General features: G+C 36.5%; 1 pseudogene across 1 annotated transcript; it reads right to left on the bottom strand.

The window, feature by feature from the left end:
• Positions 1-741: 741 nt before the first annotated feature.
• Positions 742-1,245, bottom strand: LOC307195300 (D-aminoacyl-tRNA deacylase 2-like; annotated as a pseudogene). Its single transcript has one exon. The product of its transcript is annotated as a D-aminoacyl-tRNA deacylase 2-like (transcript).
• Between the last annotated feature and the right edge of the window lie 4,591 nt (positions 1,246-5,836).

Genomic DNA, 5,836 nt, shown 5'->3' on the forward strand with positions numbered 1-5,836 from the left:
TAGCAATCTAAACCAACAAGAAAGGAACTTCCTAAAAAAATTTATGAACGTTAATTTAATGAAACAGTAACTTTTAAAAACCAAAGACAGAAAGTGCAACACACATTGCTTTGGTAAAAAACTGAGAAACAGAATATTAAGCCGTTAGTATATTAAATAAAAACAACTTTTAGTCCCCCATACCTTATTGCTCTATCAACTAAAGATTCTTAAAATAATTTAAAGCACTTGGATGTCCTTGGAAAATAATATTAAAATGTACAATAACATTTTTGTATTACATTTTCATAGATGTTATTAGAAGGAATAGTAAATTGCATATTTCATTCAAAATATGGAAATCTGAAATACTAAAACAAAATTGACAAAATTATAATTGTAACCGTAACACAAATAGTGATTTTCACTACATATTACATACATTTGAGGGTATAAGAAACATATTTTTCTTGATTTTGCAAAATGCTTAAATACAGCTCTCTAAGAACATTTCCATGTTCTTATCAATGACTATAAGCGAATACAAGGCATTTTTCAAAATTTTGAGTGTGAGTTTAGGGGAAAGCAGGATGGAAGGTGACTGAGATCCCGTGTTTAGGTGACGTGGCGAGGTCGTCCAAGTAGCAGGCTGCAGAGTTATGGATGGGACCCAGGATTTTCTTGTCTAAAAATGCTGCAGATGAGTGTACTGAAGCAGAAGGGGAAGAGAATCTAATTACAACTGTAGAAACTTTTAATTTTTCAAAACTCGATTAGGTGTGTGTATGGTCCATTGGTGTCGAGCTTTAACACCTGTTGCCGTAAGTACCATGTTCCACCACAACCCCAGCTTCGGCACACTTGCTGTTAGCAGCTAATTCTTTTTTAGAGAGTCACAAATTGGGAATAAAGTTCTAACCCCTCTTCTTTTCCAGAGTTAGAGTGATACTGCACGCTTCTTCCTTTTACTCTCACCCCAAGGGTGGCTTGAGGGATGATAAGAATGTTGCCAGGTAGATCCAATACAGAGACATGCTTGCCATTTTCTGTTTCACTTAATTTCACATTTAACAGTGTATTAACCATTTTGGGAAGAAGCCCTTTATCAGCTCCCTTGAAAAAGCACAGGTGGATCACTAATCCTCTCTGGACCTCCACCCACTGGGCCGCGGCGTCCCCTTCGGCGGGACGTACTTGCAGCCGGGCGTGCAGGCACTGCTGCAGGAGGGCCCGAGCCTGAGGTGCCCGGCCACTTTCAGCCATGGCTCAAGCCCGCGCGGATATCCCCCGGGTTCCAGCCACGTGCCGCACAGGCCCGCCCCCGGCGCTCAGGGAGCATTGGGCGGGGCGCGACGCCTTAAATTCTTGTTGAAGAACTAAGCCATGTTCATTATTGAAAATTTAGAGGAAAACAAACTACCCATAATCCCAGGATCCAGAGACAATTATTATTTATAATTTTGATTACCAGCATAAAACCCACTAGGTTGTGATGTATTATCCTTTTATATATCCTGTTGGATTTGATTTGCTAATGTTTTGTTAAGGATTTTTGCATATATATTCATGAGGAATTTGAGTCTGTAGTTTTATTTTTTGTAATATCTTTTTCTAGTTTTGTTACCAGCCCTCTCAAGTTGGTCTCCAACAAGGGTCCTTCTGCCCGGTGTCCTTTGTGCCAATAGAACGAGACCGAGTTTGGTTCAGAAGCAAAGGAAAGCTTTACTCTTTGGTCAAAGACAGGAGAGACGCGAGCTTGCGCTCTAGAGCACGCGCGCTCCTCACAGGCTGTGAGTGGGGCTCCTTAATAGGGTTCTCCTTAATTGGGGAGGGGGCAGAATTCTCACGGAGCCTGCGCAGCTGCTCACGTTCTAGATCGCAGTGCCGGGCTGGAGCAGCGTCTCTGCACACGGCCCGTGGAGCTGAGGTGTTGGCTGCAGGCATTTCGCAGGAACCCTGGTCTGATGTGCTGGGTGCAAGGCCTCTGCATGCGGCACCCTGTGAGCGAGTGAAACTAGAGAAGCCCAAGGAAAAGAAAGAGACAGGTTAGACTTTATTTTATTGCCCAGCTTCTATTTTTATTTCCCAGGAATTGTTAATTGGCTTTGCTGGTGAGAGTTTTGGTATCAGGGTAATGCTGCCCTAATAAATTGAGTTGGGATGTGTTTCCTCCTCTTCTTTATTCTGGAAAAGATTGTGTAGAATTGGTATTATTTCTTCCTTAAATGTTAGTAGAATTCACCAGTGAAATTATTTGTTCGTTTGTTTATGCAACTTAAAACAAAACTCCTTTGCTAACTCCCTATTCTGTAGGGCAAACATCTGGGCATGGCATGGCGGGGTTCCCTGCTCAGGTTCTTATAAGGCTGAAGTCTAGGTGTCCTCATCTGGATCCTGAGCTTCTCTTCTGAGCTCAATTGACTGAGTCAGAATTCAGTTCCTTGCAGCTATAGGATGGAGCTCCGTTTCCTTGATGGCTGTCAGCTGGAGGCCACTTTCCATACTCCTCGTCACATGACCCTCACAGTCTTCAAAACATGAAGTGGAGAATATTTCTGTAGTAGTCTGCTAGGGCTGCCACTACAAAACACCACAAACTGGGTTGCCTAAACAGAGGAAGTTTATTTTCTCACAGGTCTGAAGTCCACAAGTCCAAGATCAAGGTGCTTTCTGAATTGGTTTCTGGTGAGAGCCTCTCTTCGTGGATTGTAGATGTCTGCTTTCTTGCTGTGGCCTCACATGGCCTTTTCTCTTGAGTGTGCAGAGAGGGGGTGGTCTCTGGTGTCTCTTCTTCTTATAAAGACACTAGTTATAGCACATTAAGGCCCCAGACTTATGATCTCACTTAACCTTTATTACTTTCTTATGGGCCCTGTCTCCAAATACAGTCACATCGAGGTTAGTGTTTCAACAAAGGCGTTTTGGGGAGACACAGTTCAGTCTGTAATACTTCCTTATGTCAAATTCCTCTCATGCTTCAAAACTCTCTCACCAGGGAAAGTCTATCATCGTTTAAGGGCCCATATGATTAGATCAGACCCACTGAGAATATCTCCCTATCTTAAAGTCAACTGATTTGGGATCTTAATTACATCTGGAAAGCCCCCTCACAGCAGTACCTAGACTAGGTTGTTTTGGATTTGTTTTTTAGTTGAAGTATAGTTGATCTACAATATTATATAAGTTACAGGTATACAATACAGTGATTCACAGTTTTTAAAGGTTATAATCCATTTATAGTTATACCAGTGAAATAATTTACTAGAGTTTACTGAAAGGTTTAAACATCAATAGTTACTTTACTTGTTATAGATTTATACAGAATTTCTATTTCTTCTTGAGTAAGTTTTGGTAATTTGTGTCTTTTATGTTATTGCCATAAAATTCTTTTAATTTTTATCAGATTGGTAGTGATGTCCCCTCTTTTCATTGTTGATTTTGATAATTTGTGTCTTCTCTCTTATTCAGTCTAGCTAAAGGTTTTTCTTTTTTTTTTAATCTTTTCAAAATACATACTTTTGGTTTAATAGAATTGATTTTGTTTTATTTTTGTTTTTTTGTTTTATTGATTTCTACACTGATCTTTGTTGTTTCCTTTCTTCTGCTTAATTAAGGTTTAATTTATTCTGCTTTTTCTAACTCTTAATGTGAACATATGTAATTGACTTGTAATATTTCTTTTTTAATATAGCTATTCAGGGTTATGAATTACCCCCAACCACTGCTTTAGCTGCATCTCATAAATTTTGATATATTTTGTTCTGTTGATTTTAAATTCATGTTTTTAAATTTCCTTTTTGATTTCTTTTTTTGTCCATGAGTTATTTAGAAGTGCATTGTTTAACTTCCAAATATTTGGAGATTTCCCAAGTTTCTTTATGTTGATGATCTCTAGTTTAACTCCATTGTGGTTAAAGAACATCTTTTAAATAATTTCAATCATTTAAAATTTATTTAGATTTGGCTTTTGGCCTAGCATATGATCAATCCTGGAGAATGTTTCATATGCACTTTAAAAGAATGTGTATTCTCCTCAATTTAAGTCTTCTCTACCATTATTCATTTTCTGTCCAGTTATTCCGTCAATTATCAAAAGTTGGGTATTGGAATCTCTATAGTTACAGAATTGTCAATTTTTTTTCAATTCTGTCAACTTTTGCTTCATGTATTTGGAGCCTCTGTTGTTAGATGGGTATACACTTATAATTATTATATCTTTTGGATGTATTGACATTTTCATCATTATGAAATACCTCTTTGTCTGCAGTGTATTTCTTGTTTTAAAGTCTATATATCCTGATATTAATATAGACTTTTCAGCTCTCTTATGGTTATTGCTTACATAGCAAATATTTTTCCATTCTTTTACTGTCCGTCTATTTTTATCTTTGAGTTGTGTTTTATAGCCAGTGTGAGAATTTCTGCCTTTTCATTGAATGATTAATAATGTAATTTAATGAAATTATTGATAGGATTGGATTACGTCTATCATTTTGCTCTTTAATTCCTATATATTGCAGATTTGTTTTGTTCTTCTGTTGCCCTTTTACTGTCTTCTTTTGTGTTAAACAAATATTTTAAGTGTAACATCTTTATTGCTGATTTTTAAACTATTTTTAAAATGTATTTTATTAATGATTGCTCTAGGGATTAAAATATACCTCTTACCTTGACACAATCTAGTTCAATCTTAATTCCAGTAAAATACAGCAACTTTGCTCCAATATAACTCCATTTCAACCCTTCCTTTATGCTACTATTGTTTATATATTATATATATGTATAATAAGCTTAAATATAGTGTTATAATTACAGCTTTACAAACCATTATGGTTTTTAAAGAAATTAAGAGAAGAAAATAAATATATTTATAAGAACTTTATATTTACTGACGTATTTACCATTTCCTGTGTTCTTCATTCCTTCTTTGGATTCAAGTTACGATCTGGTGTCAGTTCCTTTCAGCCTGAAGAACTTCCTTTAGTATTTCTTGTAAAGCTGGTCAGCTAGCAACAAATTCTCTCAGTCTTTATCTGGAAATATCTTTATTTCATTTTAATTATTAAAGAATAGTTTACTAAATATAGAACTCTTGGTTGACAGGTGTTTTTCTTTCAGCAATTTGAATATGTGATTCTACTCTCTTTTGGCCTTCGTGGTTTCTGACAAGAAGTTGATCATTAATCATATTGTTCTCTTGTACATGATGAGTCATCCTCTCTAAGTGGTTTCAAGATTTTCTCTTGTCTTTGCCTTCCAGTAATTTGACTATGATGTGTCTAGATGTGGATCTCTTTTTATTTATTCTCCTTGGGGTTTGTTGAGTTTCTGTGGTCTGTAGATTGTTGTTTTCATCAAATCTGAGAAATTTTCAGCCATATGTCATTAAATATTTTTCTGCCACTTTCTCTTTTAGCCTTCAGGGACTCCAATGATATGCTCATTGTTGTCCCACCAGTCTCTGAGGCTCAGTTTATTTTTCCTTAATCTTTTTCCTTTCTGTTCTTCAGATTGAATGATTTCTAATGAGCTACTGGGCTGGCCAAAGAGTTCGTTCGGGTTTGGTCTGTCAAATGTTATGGTAAAAGCCCGAACGAACTTTTTGGCCAACCCAATATGTTCAAGTTCACTGACTCTTCTATGACCTCCTCTCATAGATTATTAAATTTCGGCTATATATATTTCAACTCAATTTCCGTTAGCTTCTTCCTTTATAATGTCTGTTTCTTTGTTGAGATTCTGTTTGTTGAGTCATTGCCATTACCCAGTGCTTTAATTCTTAAGCATGGTTTCCTTTAGTTCTTTGAACCTATTTATAATAGCTGCTTTAAAAATCTTTACTTGCTAAATCTAAGTC

The sequence above is a fragment of the Stenella coeruleoalba genome, assembly GCF_951394435.1.
Source record: "Stenella coeruleoalba genome assembly, chromosome: 12".
NCBI classification, from domain to species: Eukaryota; Metazoa; Chordata; class Mammalia; order Artiodactyla; family Delphinidae; genus Stenella; species Stenella coeruleoalba.